This window comes from Bactrocera dorsalis, chromosome 2 (genome assembly GCF_023373825.1).
Source record: "Bactrocera dorsalis isolate Fly_Bdor chromosome 2, ASM2337382v1, whole genome shotgun sequence".
Lineage (NCBI taxonomy): Eukaryota > Metazoa > Arthropoda > Insecta > Diptera > Tephritidae > Bactrocera > Bactrocera dorsalis.
The window spans coordinates 65396098-65416092 of NC_064304.1; the positions used below are offsets into that span (position 1 = coordinate 65396098).

The following is a 19995-nucleotide window of genomic DNA, read 5'->3' on the forward strand; positions in this document are numbered from 1 at the left end:
TGCTCAATACGAGGTTTAATCGGTGACTGTTCCGAAAAATTACCTTAAACACTCATTTGAAATGCTAATTTACCGGGCTAAACGCTGTATCGAAGCACAAGGAAACTACTTTGAATACAAAAATATAACTTTTGAAAAATATTAATTTTTTGCTGTTTTTTTAACAGTCTTGTTTCTTTTGCGACATTCCTTGTAGATGGCGCCACCAGGTCGCCATCATGATTTCTTTGGAACGCACCTTGTTGTACTTATTTCTATATACTCCGTTATGATAACGTAAGCAATAATCAGTGCAAACCTCAGGTTGGTCAAGAAACGGTTTACATTACGGTGGCATGGCTTCCGCTCTGGTTTAGTGCCGACGGAATGTGTTGTAGTTGTAATTTTTGGAAACGAACTTTATTGAGCAACATTGGTATTGTTTATTTGCAAAATATTACTGAATTGCATTTCTGATGTTTAATACGAAATCTTTAACTTTATACAAGTATTCGTTTTCCGTAGAATTAAGTATTTTAATTATTTAAGTAATCGACTTAAACGAGAACGTATGTATATAGCGCGCGAGCGAGTGTTGAAAACGAACAATTTGAATGCGAATATAAGTACGGATGCTCGTAACGATGTATAAAGTATGAATCTAGCCTCCCGATGTCCATCCTTTTTGTTGAGTGTGTTGGTGACTGGAGTAGTGAGTTGAGTTGGTGTTGTGTTGTTTTATGGTTTCATCGACTGTGGTGCATTAATCTATGCCTTGCTAGGATCCGCCAGTTTTTCCCGGGTAGAGTGGGGAGGCTTAACTTATTTAAACATCACCATATAACTAATATCAGGATTTTCGATCTTCCGGCTGACTTTACTCTATACGATTAGTTTTTTAGTAAGTCATGTGCTAACAACATGTGGTATTGGAAAAAATAAATAAAATCGGGTCCATACTACCAACTTCCATATAATACTACTACATATCGTCACCTGAAATGGAAATTTACAGTGGCATGAATGAAACACGAAGTTTCAGACAAGGCGATTCCCTATCGTGCGACTTTTTCAACCTGCTTCTGGAGAAAATAGTTCGAGCTGCAGAACTCAACAGAGAAGGTACCATCTTCTACAAGAGCGTACAACTACTGGCGTATGCCGATGATATTGATATCATCCCGCGCCGTTAGTTCTGCTTTCTCCAGACTGGACAAGGAAGCAAAAGAAATGGATCTGGCAGTGAACGAGGGCAAGACGAAATATCTCCTGTCATCAATCAAACAGTCGTCGCACTCGCGACTTGGCACTCACGTCACTGTTGACAGTCATAACTTTGAAGTTGTAGATAATTTCAGAGCTGGAGTGCTTTCGTCCTTTCGGACGACATGACCTAGCCAGTGTAGCCATTGTCTCTTAATTCGCTGAACTATGTCAATATCGTCGTATATCTCATACAGCTCATCATACCATCGAAGGCGATATTTGCCGTGACCAAAGTGCAAAGGACCATAAATCTTTCGCAGAACCTTTATCTCATAAACTCGTAACGTCGACTCATCAGATGTTGTCATCGTCCACGCCTCTGCTACATACAGCAGGACGGGAATAATGAGTGACTTATAGAGTTTGGTTTTTGTTCGTCGAAAGAGGACTTTACTTCTCAATTGCCTACAAGTGTCCGAAGAAGCATCTGTTGGCAAGAGATATTCTGCGTAAAATTTCTAGGCTAAAATTGTTGTCGCTGTTATGATGGTTCCAAGATGGTGGGGTGCTATAAGGCCATCGGCAATAAAGCCATAACGGCTTTATTTCACATTTAAATGTGAAACAATGCCAAATTTTTGATATGGCTTTATTTCCAAACACAATTAGGCAATAAAATCATCATGGCTTTATTTCCTTTTTTTCATTTTAAGGGATGAGAATTTTAAAAGCATTATGGCTTTATTTCTCATTTTTAAACATTTACATTTATCTTTCAAAAAAAAAAGCGGCACAGCGCGGGGACGGGAGCACTGCGCGGCGCATGTACGGCGCGGCGCCCGACGTGGCAAAGGAGAGTAATCACATCCTGCCGCCGAACTATCCTGATATACTCACATTTTTTCATAAACTATTGAAAGCGAAATAATGACACTTTTTTGTCCAAAAAAAGGTTTGATGAAGGTATAAACTTTAATTTAAAAATTTCTGTGTATGTCAACCGTTAGGTTTCTCTTTAATTCTTGATTTCTTTTTATTACAAACTAGCTGACCCCGCAGCCGTTGTCCTGCGTGAAATTATGTAGTTTGAAATGAAAACGCAGCTTTATAAACAACATTTTTCGGTTTCTGTTCTGGTGTACAGAAAAGATGGTTTCCCACCTCGTGATCACGCTACGGAAACGGAATACGTTTGAACTGAAATGGCAAATCGTTAGAAATCAAAGGGATTCGTAGGATCAAGCATTCTGTCCCCTTGTATTCGATAGGTGCGTCACAATCAGTCGGGTTCCATTACACAGTTTCGGCGCATGAAGATTGGGGAAACATAATAACGACGGATCCTACTTTGAGACGCAAATGATGCGGTGGCATACCAAGCCTGTCCAAAGAATTTAGGAATACCACTGGATAATTCACGGCGTGGTCTTCATAGTCAAGACGATCGATCGATTTATATGAGCGCAAGTCTCCCGGAATTTGACTTTGAATCTTCCAGTTGAAGTCAACAACATCGGTATTTTTGGCAGCTAACATTGCGCGTGCACTTAAGGAATCGTAGTTACGATAATTTGGCCAATGTCCGAACATTTGTGATGAGTTCATCTTTCGTGAATTGATAAAGGGAAGATGGAATTGGTGTCGAACCACCGGAAGTATCAACCGAAATTGTACCATTTCCAATTTTTAGCGAAGACGATGTAAAATGACAATGTCGATGTTTATATCGAAAAGTGCGAACTTCATTTTCATTCCAGTAATTAGCGTGTTCCAGCATTTGTAATTGCTGGCTTACTTCTCCAAAACTTGCACACATCGAACCATTCGCAGTAAGCAATGACTCAAATAAAGTTGAACCGCGTACATTAATCAAAAGCAACCGAAGTAGAAGCAATCGTCGTTCTTCGGGTGGATTGTGTAAATTCGTCCTAATGCATTAGTTGATAAGACACCTGGATGTCAATCTACTGGTTGGCCTTGCTTTCTGCGTAACTATTCGACGATGCATTCCATGTACAATATCAAGGTATTTTCGAATAGAGCAATGTTCTCACAAACACATCACTGACGAAAGTTAAGAAAAAACTCGCCAATGTTAATTTTGTTGCTGGCGATGTTTCCACTGGCTATACTGTATTCTCTGGGATGAAATACACTCTTTGGCCATTCTCCAAATTAACTGCGAGACGCACAACAGTCGGAAAACGTTCATGAATTGCAAAACTAAATATCCTACAAAGCGCTTTATTGCAGGTTACGTATCGACCGTATCGTTCAAGACCAATAATCGCCATGTTGATTCCTTTGGTAACGTATTTACAAATTATTTTATCGATTACACTAAACTGCAATACTCAACATTGACATGAATTTTGAATGTGAATTAGACAACAGTGGCGAATATGGTACGATCGATGGTTTTCAACTTCGATACTCACGCCTCTAAATTGAATGCTAAATGTTCTGCCATTGTCGTCTGGTGAGCGACGCCGATAGAGTGGATATCCATCATTTATAGTTTGTGTTTCCGAAAGAAAAGCATGTGGATACTGTTTCGTGCCTTTATTGACAGACATGCAAACCGCAGTGGCATTGTGGTGTCCGCAAGGTCCATGAACCATATTGTTTTTCATCAGTTCGTATAATACTGGATCTTTCTTTACATCAGGAATTTCCGCATGATTGAATGATTTCATCAATTTGATCTGGTGTAACCACCTTCCAACATCCAAAGAAGAATGTGTGCGTGCGGCAAACCTCTCTTTTGTCACTCAACAGAGTACATCTAGCATCTAACGTTGCTTCAAGATAATGTCCATCGAAGCTGTTGCTTGAAAAGTCATGCTGTGACATCATGACGATCGCTTTCTGATTGATCGCGACCGATAATACCGCACGTGTGTCATCGCATCCTGAGAGTACTCGTTCATGTGCCTTGGGTTGCTAATGTATGTTGATGCCAAAAAGAACGCCGACCGATATTAGCGCGACCTCTTCATGGCATCGTGACAAATTTCAATCTGTAATTAATCACTTTTTGTAAAAAACACATAACATTTTCACTGAATAATTTTCAAAAATATTGAATAAAAAATTTGTATGGAAAAAATTGACTTTTTGGAATTGTTCAATTTTCCGACTTTTTCTCATGAAAGACATACAGGTTTTTCATTTTTGAACCTTTCCCGATCCACAACGAACAACCTCTTAAAATTTCATCAATATTGGTTCAGCCGTTCTCTTAGCATTACTAACGAACAAACATTCATTCGTTTGCATGAGAAAAAGAAAAGGGCTGTTTTTAGTTATGAGCGTTCCTAATTTTTTTTCGATTCATTTTTATTTATATAGATGTACGAAATTCATTCTGTTTTAACAAAATATTTCAATTTTAATAATATATGAATACAGTGTTTTTAACAACTCTATGACAAATTGGACACAAAATGTTAGTTTTTTTATTTTTTGAATTTTCTGTCATATGTTGATAGCAGGATTGACAAACTTTAAAATGTTTGCATGGTTCAAACAGTAATTGTCTTTCTTCTTCGCAACATATAACACAAACAATTTTTTGATTTTGCGAATAACTTTCTTCTGTTTCATTATCCTCTGCATTATTATTTGATTCTTCGTCGCTGCTATGAATTTCATTTATAAATTCTTTTGAAATCATACACTTTTCCATTTTAGAAAACTGAGTGAGAATATCGGTTAATGTGATTCGATTTTGTTTCAATAACCTAATACGCTTTTCAATAAATTCATTGCGCTTTTCAAAATAAGTATTTTTATCTCTATAAACAGATACAGACCCCGATATTGATTTAATGCTACATCTAAATCGCACAACATGTCTAAGTATTTATAAAAAATTCCATGTTTCGGAAGTTTCATGTTCAATTGGCTGTGAAAGCCTTCCGCGGAGTTGCTGGTTTTTATGGGCTCTCCGTATACGGAAAAATTTATTGGCTTTATCTAAAAATATAAAAGAAATGAAATGTAAAACTTATACATATTTATATTTGTGCTGTAAAACTCTACAAAAACGTTACTCTTACGTAACATACTTACTTTCTTAATCCACTGCATATTGAAATGTTTTAGAAACGGCTGAAAATAACTTTCGTTATTACTTCTTGCCATATATTTGGGATTCTCGGCCTCATTCGTTAAAATTTTATGTGCTGCTATTATATGCTCGGCTTTCAATAAAGGCAAATAAAGAAATTTATTAAATAGATTTTTGGCTTCTTTATCTTGATTGAGCTTTGCTATAAAACCATGGATTTTAGATGCTTTTCTTCGTAAAGCGTTTGTGTAATGGAACCAGCAGCCCACCATTTTAACTGTTGGGTACACATTTTTTACTGCGTTACGTAATCCACTTTCAAAATCAGTGATTACGGTTTTTGGATGCAAGTCCAACACATTTGATTTCAGATATTGAAATAAGTGTGTATATGCCTCCTCCGATTTTGTTGACATCAAACGGATATGCCTAAAAGCAGGAATGTATGAAATCATTATTAAAAATGGATAGATGTTCTTAATAAATTTAATAAACTTACATGTTCTGCATGAATTATATGAAGTATAAGCAATTGTTTAAATATCTTAGAAGCTGGAAGGATATTAAAAGTCCCATCCATTATATAAGTGCGTTGCTCCGTTGCACTATTGAATTGCAAAGCGTTGGTAATTGTTGGTGACGCAAATATAGTGTATGAAAATTTTCCTGACAATACTGTATCAATATAAAATTTGCTTGCGTTGTCATGCCTTGATACACCAAAATGTTTATGGACGTTTGCATTGTTAAACACGGAAATAATATCTTGATAATTAGTTGGGGCTTTGGGGAATTGTTCATGTTTTATATTAAACAGTTGGCTGCGCATTTTTCCAAATTCAACTGAAGGTGCTGCCTCTTTAAATTTCTTGCAGTTATCGTCAAAAATAGCACGGACGGATGACCTTTGACCTTCAATGGAGCTTCTTTTACTTCATTTTTAATATTATTCATTATTTCCAACTTCTTCAGAAATTCATTTTGTGGACCATGATTATGCACTTTACTTTTGTTCACTTTACGGCAATATTTGTTGTTACTATTAAATTCAACAACAACTCCAACACTACAATTCTTCTCATAACAATAATACTATTTCACATTATTTCTTTCATATTTAAATTTAAGCACTTGCTGTTCTTCTTCGATATCTTATATAGACAAATAGTATCATCTGCCATTTCAAAATCCAAATTTTTTTCTAACACGCGGAAAGTAAAGAAGTAATGTGTGTTGGATGATCGGCACGTGGTTGTAGCAAACATATGATGTGAAATGTCATTACATACTGTTATCTATATGCACTTCTGAAATGCAAGAGGGTTGCCAAAGTCAGTATGACTTTATTACTCAGTTGACAGAAATATGATTATGGCCTTAGTGCTCATGTGTAAAAAAATGAGTATGGCTCTATTTCTCAACGTGCGGTGAAATAAAGCCATATGCCCCTATTTCCCCACTTGTTGGGAAATAAAGCCATATGGCTTTATTGCCGATGGCCTTATAGCACCCCACCTTCCAAGATTTACGAAATTATCTACAACTTCGAAGATATGACTGTCAAAAGTGACGTGGTAACCAAGTCGAAAGGTCGACGACTGTTTATTTGATGACAGGAGATATTTGGTCTTCCTCTCGTTCACTGTCAGGTCCATTTTCTTGGCTGCCTTATCATGTCTGGAAGAAGCAGAACTAACAGCGCGTTGAGACTAATAATATCAACATCATCGGCGTACGCTAGCAGCTGTACACTTTTATAGAAGATTGTACCTGCTCGATTAAGTTCAGCAGCTCGAATCATAATCTCCAGTAGCAGATTGAAAAAGTCGGAAGATTGGGGGTCGCCTTGTCTGAAACCTTGTTTGCTATCGAACGGCTCGGAGAGGTCCTTCCTGATACTGACGGAGCTTTTGGTATTGCTCAACGTTTGTTCAAGTCAAGTTTTATGGGGGCACCAAACTCAAACATCGCGGCATAAAGACAGCTCATGTTTCCTGCTGTCAAAAGCAGCTCATTATTTCCGTCCTACTCTATGGTGAATAAAGACAGTATCTGATGAGTCGACGTTAAGAGTTTTTGAGGAAAAGTTTGTGCGGAAGATATGTTTTCCTTTGCGCATTGGTAACAGCGAATATCGCATTCGATGGAACGATGAGCTGTACGAGTTATACGACGACGTTGACATAGTTCAGCGAATTACGAGACAGCGGCTGCGCTGACTACGTCATGTCGTACGTAAGATTCGACAGCAGTACCCACCGACGGAAGCAAGGAATGAGGAAGACCTCCACTGGTTTGAAGAGATCAGGTGAAAAAGGACTTGGCTACATTTGGTATGTGGAACTGGCTTTAAATTGCTAAAAGAAGAAACGATTGGCACGCTATTCTAAACGAAGAAGAAGAAGCCTCGTTAATCGGTTTCTTTTCTACGGTGCCTTCGACATGGTCCTTTGCGAATTGCCAACGGCAGTCGATGGAATAATGAGCTGTGCGAGGTATACGGCGATATTGATATAGTTCAATACCAAATTTGCAGTGAATAAAAAATTATTTTGATTTTGTGGGGTAATTCCTCTTGTTGCCCACTGTTATACTGGCGTGGGTATTGGTTGTAGTCAAGGTACTCTGGTTCAAAAGAAATGTTCGTGTTGTAATCTAAGTTTATCAATAGAACTTTTTTTTGCAGCATTGCTAAGCTGTCTGATGAGCTATGTCGCTTGATACCTTGTTTCGAGTAAGAGTTGTTGGCGTAATATAAAAGGGTTAAGTGCGATCATATATCTGTTTGGATCGTCCGTACTAAGTTGTTTATTAGAACTTTGCTGTGTACTCGTATAAACTTGTCTTTGTTGGTATACCACTGGTTAAAATTAAACTGTAATGGCTGAGGATATTGTGGATATATAGGTTGATAGTCAGCATGATTAGGTGCATCCGTTTTAAATGTGCTCGAATCAGGATATCGGCTTTTAATTTCATTTCTATTCTTAGAGTATTTGTTTTTAACAAAGTTTGCGAGTTCTTCATAATTTCCTGCTTTTTGTACTATGTTAATTTATGTTATCACATATGGAAGGTTACGAAGAGTCAAAACGCATAACAATTCAGGTCGCAATTCGCGTATAAGTACCTTATCAGGGCCCCTAATTGCTTCTACATAATTAAGGCAATGGAAGTTGTTACCTTCAACATATTGCTTGGATACTAGCAGCTGACGCCGACTCTTCGCCTCCTCACAGAATCTGGTAAAATTTCCTTTGTAGGGTGTATAGCGAAAATTCTCCAATAACTTTTGAATCACTAAATATCGCTTTCAGAACATTCCTAGGCCCTCTCGGATCTCGGCCTTGGGCTTGCTGACAGTGGGCTCAAAAACATCAACGAAAAAGTCTAAAGCAATACGACTAACCTCCAAACTAGGACAAAAAGAAAAGACGCATACAGTTTAACAAAAAAATGGAATTTGAAGGTTTCAAGGGATGCGATGTAAAACTTAGCCAATGGGCGTGAAAAATTATAGGTAACTTAATAAAAACCAGGAGCATCTTTCTCTGGAATATGTCGCATATAATTTCGGACTTTCGGTTCATATGGATACCTAATAATCTAATCACTGTTATAACAGTAAGTCCAAAATGGCGATTTATAGCTGGAGCCACAATATATGTATATGAATTTCAACACTCTATGAATGTGGCTTATATTGAATGAACGTTGGGTTCAAATAAAAATTTGGTAGTCGAAAAGTCTTTTTGTATTGCTAATCAAACTTCAACTAATTTTTTTATATTTATACTAACAAACAAATATGTACCATTTTGGTCGACCACCATTTCGAAATTTCCAAAACGGAAGCGAACGAGCCACAACGATGGCTACACGAATTGATACACCATCGTCTCCGTAAACTTCACAAATTTCATTGTCTTGCGTGGCATATAGCGAATTTCTTTATTATTTTCACTCATTCTTGAACAACTGTAATTTTTTTTTTCAACTTCCCCGAATTTAACTTTTTGGTTAAATGTGTCTAACCTTTTCAACACTATGTCACAATGTGATTGGTAGCACTGAAAAAATACGAAAAAACTTTTTCGGCTTTTCTGTTTTCAATTTTTATTTAGTAGCATTCGAATAATGACTCTATTTATTACTTGATGTGCGTACAGATATCACATTGATTCAAAAATCAGTATAAAAATAATTTCTTTATTTTTGTGTTCAGCTATTTCAAAACTAAAATGGAAATAACAAGCCGAATATTGGTGGTATTATTATTATTGTCTAAGAAGGTTAATGGATCCAAACGTAGTTTCATAGAACCTTATTCTATGACTCCGGAGGCAGTTCCAGTTATTACTGCTGCACTATTGGAATGCTCAAAAAAACTTAAGGAGAACAACCGAGAGCAATTGGAAAACTACCAACAAATTCGGAGGCATTTGTTGGTAAACATTCGTGTCAACCCCAGTTTTAACCTTGAAAAGGTGGACCAATTTCTAATACTGGATGAAATATTTGATGCAAAAGAGAGGTCAAAGGCTAAAATCATGTCACCTTATTTAATTGAAATTAGCAGAGGCGAGCCAGTAATGATGTATCCATTGGAATTTTCTGAGGTATGATCAAATAAAATTTTTTTTTTCATACATACATATGTAAAATAATAAAATAATTATTTTAGTCTTTGAAACTCAATGATTCGAATAGAACTCAGTTAATCGATGATATATCACAGAATTCCCAAAATGGGACATCTTCCAATCAAATACGAAAAGTCCAAAAATTCAAGTCAGGTATGTTCATAAAGAAATGATTTAAATCATCACATTACATTGATAAAATACCTTCCCTAATAATTGCTACATATCTCTATGATTACCTTATAAAACACCTAGGAATTTACAATTTTTGTATAGTTTTGAATGTGTTCATAATTTGGGTAGATGCTCAATTTAAAGTCAAATAGAGAGACGAAAATTAAATATTCCATAAAATATGACTGTATTTGACTTTGGCGTTAAAAAGGTCATAGAAAATATAGATGCGTCCGAAGAAATAAACAAAAATTGTTCAATATATCGCCAAAATGTTCAGGTGGAAAGATCAATTAGAAGGGTTGATGTTCCTAAACATGATGAATTGAACCATTTAATGAGAGCGGAAACCCGTTGGCGTACACATGTTCCCTGGCACCCAAGCAGAATTATTATTGCAAATGGGCTGAATCGTTCCATTGCTCCTCCCAGAAAGTGTCGTACATAAAGTAATACAACTCCAAATTAAGATATAAGGTAGTCATTTAGTACAACGAATATTTTCGACATTCCCATCTACCTTGTGAAAATAGGTGTTTCGAATTATAACACCGTCTACTCCTCCTAGTTATAATAATTGTGTAAAAACCAGTGAAAGTGCAATAAATTAGTAACCACATGCGTCAGAGGCATTAAATTTTACATCAAGGATGCCACTGTATAGCTTTATAAAAGCGTTGCACCGCCCACATGAAATGACTTTGATACATATGGTAATTAAAATTTAAGGAGAGAGTCCTTTCCTACTTAGATACAAGTAAGTTATTTTAATAAAATTGAGTAAGCATGTTTTTATAACAACGGCGAACATACATATGTGGATAATATTATAAGTTGAAAAGATTTTCAAACATTCGGTTAACTTTACTATTACAGTCTGTCAAGTAAGAACGTGGTCGCGTTAATTTATAAAAAAAATAATTTTATGAGACTTTCATATTTATATATATATATATTGTACACATTACAAACAATGATGCAATATGGTCAATAATGTGTCCAGTCACCAACGGCGTCGAAGTGCCTGGTATCTCCGAGGCATGCTTTCTACTAATTTGACGGCGTATTCTAGTGGCAAGGATCTCCAGATCCGACAAATTTCGTAAGACAACTGATTCAAAGTGTATGTGCGTCTTCTACGAAGTTTCTGTTTAATATATGCCCACACATTTTCAATAAGGTTTGCATCGGGCGTTGAGTTTTCCACTGAGTACATAGCTTGCTACGGTGTTTAGGATCGTTGTCCTCCTGCAGAATCCAATCTTCATTTTTTCTGATTAACCATCGTTTGGCAGATAGCAGTAAAGCATTTTAGTAGCTTTTTTTCATTTTCTCGTCATTTAGGTTGTCAGTAAAGAGGTACAAAGTGACGAATCCCTGCTTTGATAAGCAGCCCCAAAGATGCACCTTTATTCCATGTTTTAAGGTCCGATGAACAAGCCTATTGGTTGAAGTTGACCAGGCTCGCGTGAAGACAGAACGTGCCCATATAGAACATTCATCAGTAAAAATGACATTTTCAAAACCTCTATCAATGTTCTCATGAGTCCAAGCGAGTCGCTTTGTCGCAAGTTTTTCAGTCAACAGAAGCTTCCTCATTGTGTTGCGCCATTTCAGATCATGAGTATGAAGAAGGGTTCGGATAGTTTCGTGGAATATATCTGAACCTTTTGCCATTAATTTTGCTTGTCCTTGCCGCATATAGCAGCCATTGCTGAAAGCAGCCATTGCTGAGAGTGTACAGGAAGACCGAGGAGAGTTAAAGTGGGCGTCATTCGCACCAACTCGGTCTGACGTGTGGAACGCCTTGGCGCATTTTACGTTAAGATTTTAAACCGAAGGCGTACAAAATACAGCTTTTGCAAGAATTGGAGTTGCTCGACCTTTCCAAGTGACATCGCTGCGCTCTATGGGCTTTTGAATAGTCCCAAGAAGATTTGACGTTTCCTAGCCAAATTTTGCTCAGTGATTAGGCCCATTTCCAATTCAATGGGTATTTAAATAAGTAAAATTGCGGCATTTGGAACGAAGAGCAACCTGAACAGAGCTGGCATTTAATCCAGATAAGAACAGCGTTTATATAAAAGAAAGTTGAGTTAGTTACACCATTTATAACTCAAGAACGGCTGAATCGATTTGGCAGAAAATTGGTGGAGAGGTAGCTTAGAACCAGGGTAAGGACATAAGATATCTTTTATCTCTTTATGTCAAAGTTTAATACAACTCATAAATACAAAAATTATATTTTAAATCATAAGTATTTGTTTAAAATTCATGTTTGTAGGAATCATTTGAATATATGCGTACAATTTTAAACAGAGTCTTCTCAAAAATAATACAATTGCTAAATATTTGGAATAGAAGAAAAGAACTGCAACCAAATACGCAGTGAAATAGATTATAACTGGCTTAGTAATCAGTCGTTGAGTGTGCATTATACCACGTGCGTCCCAAAAGACTGATGTCATAACCTTCCCAGCCGCATTTTTCGTTTTTCCACGCCCGAGAGCCGGTTCATCATGTGCAGTCCACTACTATGACTGTCGATTGGACTTCAGTGGGAAATGATGGAGCTATGCTTCTATCACTGACGCAAAATTTCGGCTTTATTACGATTAGAGAGCACTTAAACACTTCTCAGAATCAGTTATTCGTTGTATTTGTTGGATTATGAACTTGCGAGGCACCTACTTTTCTCATTTCGCCTGCTTCCAGCTTAGCAAATATCTTTTCAACGGTGGATTTCTCTGAGACCAGCTTCAACAGTATTTTCCCCAAATGCTATATCTCATTAACTAATAGTTATAATCGAACTAATAGATATCATATACATAAATGGTAGTAGTAGTATTATCTATGTATCAGCCACAGTGAACCGTTGGTCCTCTAGTCACATATACAAAAATCAATATGCAAAGAACCAAGCGCAAAATTAACTGAACCACATATAATGATTTACGTTTTTTTATTTATCTTATCTACATATGTATATATCTACATATGCATCTATATAAATAAAAATGAATCGCCAAAATGTATGTACGCTCATAACTTTCATACGACTGAACCAAATTTGATAATTCTTTTTTTTTAATATTCGTTGAGGTTCAGGGATGGTTTCTTCAGAGAAAAAAATTCGAATAATTGCCGGAAACCCCCTAAAAACAGCCCTTTTCTTTTTCTCATACAAACGAATGAATGTTTGTTCGTTAGTAATGCTAAGAGAACGGCTGAACCAATATTGATGAAATTTTAAGAGGTTGTTCGTTGTAAATCGGGAAAGATTTAGAAATAAAAAACCTGTATGTCTTTCATGAGGAAAAGTCGGAAAATTGAACAATTCCAAAAAGTAAATTTTTTCCATACAAATTTTTTTATTCAATTTTTTTGTTTTGTTTTTCAATTATTTAAATCTTTCAAATTTGGCATTTGCTTCAAAAATTTTTGAAAATTATTCAGTGAAAATGTTATGTGTTTTTTGGAGAAGTAAGCCAGCAATTACAAATGCTGGAACACGCTAATTACTGGAATGAAAATGAAGTTCGCATACTTTTCGATATAAACAGTTATGATATCCACTTCACCATCACACAAAATATTAATATAAACATACATGTTTGTCTGTTTACATACATACATACATGTACACTTAAACATACTTACGTCATAAATGAAAATAAACTAAGTTCTTTTATTGTTTTCCACTTAATTGTGCATAAGAGGCATCGAACTCTTTAATTTTATTTATTTGTTTATAAAATAGTCAAAATTGCATTGACAATATTTGTAACCAAAATTCTAAAGAATTTTAAGTGCATTTCCGCTTTGCTTCAAGTATGTCTTTACGATCGACATTCTTAAGAGGCGTTGCACTTATTGATTTTGCTGATAAGAATTCTTTGGAATTTTAATTGTATTTTGCTTTCTGTCTTTACTAGCAATTTTGTATTTAAGATTAAGAATTTTTGTAAACAAAGGTAGTCATATTCTTTGACTCAACAAAGCAAGAGTCATATTCATTGATTCAACAAAGCAGGAGTCATATTCTTTGGCCCAATAAAGTAAGAGTTACATACTCTTAGAAATAAATATAAATATTTAAACAAATGTTTTAATTGGCGACGAGGATGGGATACGCGGAAAAGTTTCTTTGAAGAATCAAGGACTTTTTGTTTATTTCAATAATTAACGCGTACCAAATAAAATTTTTTACTAAAATCCTTAAAGAATTAAGGTAGTGAACAAACCAACAATTAAAAAAAAACAAAGAAACATCAAAGAGAAGAAGAAGACAACATTTACGAAGAATGCTGTATAAAGTGAGTTCCTACAAAAAGAAGACAACATTTACGAAGAATCCTGTATAAAGTGAGTTCCTACAAGAAGAAGACAACATTTACGAAGAATCCTGTATAAAGTGAGTTCCTACAAGAAGAAGACGACATTTACGAAGAATCCTTTATAAAGTGAGTTCCTACAAGAAGAAGACAACATTTACGAAGAATCCTGTATAAAGTGATTTCCTACAAGAAGAAGACAATACTTACGAAGAATCCTGTATAAAGTAAGTTATTTGCATATATATTATAAGTATAAGTTTTACAAAGTTATTGTTACAAAAAAAAAATCATTTGAATAACCAAAAAAAAAAAGAGAGAACCATTACTAAGCGAAATTGCAAAGTGAAATTCTGAGTGTTACATATATAAATTCATTTTATTTTTAATCATGACTCAAGCACCTTCTATTACCCTTGACCCTATCAAATACCTCAAAACATTACCTCAATTTAACGGACAACGACATGACCTTTACAACTTTACTACTCTTATAGATAGAATACACCCCTTACTAACGCAATATGACCAAATGTCTCAACTTCTCTTCTCTGATATAATAAAAAGTAGGTTACAAGGTAGAGCTAGGGAAATAATAGAAATAAATTTTCATGTACAATCGTGGGCGGACATTAAGAATGTCCTTATAAATAATTTTGGAGAAAAATTGAGCGTAGAAGAACTTTATGATAATATGAGAGCAGTAGTATTCAGAACAAACACGACAGAATTTTATAACGAAATAAAAGATAAGCTACGGATATTTAATAATAAAATCAATTTAATAATGGGAGAAAATACTGGCACATCCGAAATAGCCAGAAATAACATGAAATCAGCGCTTAACATTTTTAAAGGAAAAATTCCCGAACCAATGAAAACTATTTTGACTTGTAGAAATCCAGACACGCTGGAGGAAGCAATGGAAATTCTTTTCCAAGCAGGCTACGCATATAGTGGCAACAAGACCAAACAAATCGAAGAAGAGCCACGAAATAGAAATTTTAATAAACAAACCTACAAAAATGATCACAGAATTAATTCTAATTCACAAAGACCAAATTCAAATTTTCAAAACAGACATAATTTTAATTCTAATAATCATAATAGACAAAATATCCATTATAAACCTAATTATAATTCGCAAGAAAATTATTCTAGACAAAATTTTCAATATAGGCCTAACAATAACTCAAACCAACAAAGAAACCCTTATAGTTCTTATAATACACGCAATGTAAGTCACCAGCAAAATAATCAACCAGAACCTATGGACGTAAATATTTTCCAAAAACAACCAACATACGAAAATTTTCAATTTCCAGCCTCACGGGAAAATTACCACATATAACAATAAAATCTAAATTAGGCTACTTAAAATTTTTAATTGATACAGGAGATTCACATTCAATTATTAATCTAGGCATAAGCCACCCAAAATGGAATATACCAACGAATGAAATAACTATTAAAACTCTACAACATATAATCAAAATAAATAAAAAGGTTCGTATCCCTCTTTTTGAAGAACTAGGTAGTAAGGACGTATAAATTGAATTTTTTATTTGTAACTTCCATGATTTTTACGATGGATTGATAGGAAATAATATTTTAAAGTCATTAGGAGCAATAATAAACTTAAACGACGACGTAATCATTATAGGTGAAAATAAAATACCTTTAATATATGGAGATCAACAAGTGGAACATCATTTTGGAAAACCAGGAATATATCAAGTTGAATTACCAGTAGAGTGCAAATAAGGATTAGTGTATAAAAACCAAGAATTTTCAAACGATAAAAGTCTAGAAATATTAGAAGCCATATATGAAGCAGATAACTTTAAAATTAACGCTACAATAAATTTTAGTGGAGACACCCCAAAAATAATAAAATTTTCACCTCTTAAAATTGAAAACGCTAATACAAAAAATTTGTGCATATATAATGTAGGAGAGGAAACCCAACAACTTCCAATTTCGGAACAAATAAGAGTTGAACACCTTAATAGCGAAGAAAAAGAAAAAATATTACAGTTAATAAACAAATTTAAAAAAATATTTTATTCAGAAAATAGCGATTTAACTTTTACCAATGCAATAAAGCATAAAATAAGGACTGTGAATAACATTCCAATTAATACAAAAACTTATCGATACCCATATATTCATAAGGAAGAAGTGGGTAGACAAATTAAAGAAATGTTGAAGGCTGGGATAATCAGACCCAGTCATTCACCATATTCAGCTCCAGTATGGATTGTACCGAAAAGCTGGATGCAAGCAAAAAGAAAAAATGGAGATTGGTGGTTGACTATCGTAAGCTAAACGAAGTCACCATTGATGATAAATATCCCATTCCCAACATCGACGAAATTTTGGAGAAATTGGGAAGGTGTCAATATTTTACGACCCTTGATCTTGCTAAAGGCTTCCATCAGATTGAAATAAATGAAAAAGATATTCCAAAAACCGCATTTAGCGTAGAAGGCGGCCACTACGAGTTCCTTCGTATGCCGTTCGGACTAAAAACAGCACCAGCCACTTTTCAAAGGCTGATGAATAATGTCCTAGGTGATTTTATTAATAAAATTTGTCTCGTATACCTCGATGACATAATAATATTTTCAACCTCACTTCAAGAACATTTGGAATCTATAACAAAAGTATTTAATCGTTTGAAAGAAGTAAATTTAAAAATCCAGTTAGATAAAAGCGAATTTTTGAAAAGAGAAACTAGTTTTTTAGGACATATAGTAACTGAATCAGGAATAAAACCAAACCCAGATAAAATTTTATGCGTACAAAAATTTCCATTACCAACAACCCAAAAACAAATTAAACAATTCTTAGGTCTCGCTGGATATTACCGCAAATTTATTAAAGACTACTCGAAAATTGCACGACCAATCACAAAGTATTTAAAGAAAGACGCTAAAATCGATGTTAAGGATCCTGATTATAAAGGAAGTTTTGATACTAAGTAGTACTATAGAAAAAGAATTACTAGCAATTGTATGGGCTACTCAACAATTGAGACCATATTTATTCGGCAGGCGATTTCTGATAGAAACGGATCATAGACCCTTAACGTGGCTATTTTCTATTAAAGAGCCGAATTCTAAACTGGTCCGATGGAGACTTCGTCTACAAGAATATGATTATAAAATAAAATATAAAAAAGGAATTTTAAATGGTAATGCAGATGCCTTATCAAGAGTTGAAATAAATATTAATGAAGAAACCCAAAATACTGAAATGGATGAAACAGTCGAGATGACTCAGAATGAAAATATCATTTTAGAAACTAATTACCCAATAAATTCCTATCGACGGCAAATAATTCTTAATAAAACTGTATCGCGATCACTAAAAATTAAAAAAGAAAATATTTTTAAAAATAAAAGAAAAACAATAACTGCAAAAATATTCGACGAACAAACACTTATCACCATAATAAAAAACCATTTTAATCCTAATAAGACTAATGCCATATTAATTACAGATGAATCTTTATTTAATATTTTCAATGAAACAGTCAAGAAATATTTTAACGAAAATAGGCAATTCAAAATCATTAGATGTAAAAAGCTATTGAAAACAATAATCTATCACCCCCAACTAAGAATACGAATAACCCAATATATAAATAACTGCGATATTTGTAACAAGGAAAAATATGACAGGCGTCCAATCAAACAAGAATATAAAGTAACTGAAACTCCTGAGAAACCTGGAGAAACTATCCACGTAGATGTTTTTTATAGTTTACAGAAATCACTATTTTTAACGTTTATCGACAAATTCTCGAAATTTGCACAGGCAATTAAAATTGAAAATAGATCTTGGATAGAATTTAAATTAGCCCTAACGCAGTATTTGTCAATAGTAGGAAATATAAAGAAATTGGTTGTAGATAATGAACTAGGTTTTAAAGCTCTACCTCTATTGGAATTTCTTAGAGAACAAGAAATTGAGATACATTACACGTCAAATAATAATCATACATCTAACTCAGATGTAGAGAGGTTACACAACACTATAAATGAACATATTAGAATTCTAAAACATGATCCTAATAAAGATACAGAAAATACAGAAGAAAAAATATATAAAATAATTATGTTTTATAACAATACGATCCATTCAAGTACAGGAAAGAAACCAATTAATTTTAGAAATAGAAATATAGGCCCAAGCGAATATCAAATAATTAGAGAACTAATAATAAAGAATAAAGAAAAAGCTATTAATAAACTCAACAAAACACGCGAAAATGTAGAAATTCAGACAGGCCCTGTTTATTTAAAGGATGAAAGAAGAGGTAAAAACCATTCTAAATTTCGAAAAATAACCGTCACCGGATTAGATAATGAACACGTTATAACAGATCGAGGACATAAATATTACAAATCACACATTAAAAGAAATAAAAAATTTCAAAATTTAAATAACGTAATACCTCAAAACTCCTAATATACCACCTTTTCAGATGATTTTTCTTATATTACTTTACGCATCAGTGCTACTCGACACAGGAGCACAATACTTAGAAGTCGAAGACTTGACAGACAACCACGGTTATATACCGATTAAACTGAAGGACACGGAAATTATTGAAAACTACCTAAGAGTAATACATATTATTAATACTACTCAATACTTTGAAACAGTAAATATTTTACAAGACAATATACATAGACTTTCGGACACATATACAAATGTTACTCCTCTATTAGGAAGCGTTAAAAAAAGCATGGACATATGTAGGACAAAAATTAAAAACTTAATTCCTAATTTTAGACAGAAACGAAATTTAAACGCAATAGGGAAAGGACTTAAATTTGTAGTAGGGACAATGGATAGTGATAACGAAAAAGAAATTGTGGACAAAATTCAAACTCTAGAAAAAAGTAAGACTGAAACAATGACCGCCCTAAACGAAATGAATTATCTGGGGAGTTCCATAGAAAACAAAATATTAAATATCACAAACCATATTAACAAACAACAGAAAACTATTCAAAAATATATAAATAAGTTTAAAACCGAAATCCAAAACAAAATTCTCAATTTAGAAGATGAAACAAATTTTCTCGAAAACATTTTTCAGATTAATAATGATATCAACTTGTTAATAGACCACGTAAATGAAATAGGACACGTCATTTTTAATTCAAAACTAGGAATAATTCCATCAGATATATTGACAACTTCAACTTTATTAACCAAACAGAATCTTACCTACACACAAAAGTATCCGTTACATATAAAGAAAAGTTAGTAGTTTTGACATTGAGCATCCCAAAATTTTTAAATGAAACATTCGCTGAAGTTGTATTTGAACCGCTACCAAACATCCAAAATAAAACTGTAGTTTTAAACGAAAATACTGTCTTAATATATAAAAATGAAATATATGAACCGAACACTTTAGAATATAAGAAATTAACAAAAATAAATGACAACTGCTTAACAAACATTGTAAAAAATTTAGAACCTAATTGTAATATGACTACAATGAAAAACCAAGAAGAAAAAGAAATTTATCTAGGCTTACTTATATTTAAGAATTACCATGATA

At 34.1% G+C, this 19995-nt stretch overlaps 1 long non-coding RNA gene across 3 annotated transcripts in view; it reads left to right on the top strand.

Annotated features, from left to right (window-relative positions):
• Positions 1–19995, top strand: part of LOC105233304 (uncharacterized) — a 1563509-nt gene that overhangs the window by 38475 nt on the left and 1505039 nt on the right. For 2 of the 3 annotated variants that reach the window (XR_007421867.1, XR_007421866.1), the window contains 2 exons: positions 9483–9876; positions 9942–10053. This is a non-coding gene — a long non-coding RNA (uncharacterized LOC105233304). Of the gene's footprint in view, positions 1–4494; positions 8503–8574; positions 9417–9482; positions 9877–9941; positions 10054–19995 lie in introns of those variants that run through there. The other variant, XR_007421868.1, reaches the window with a different exon arrangement.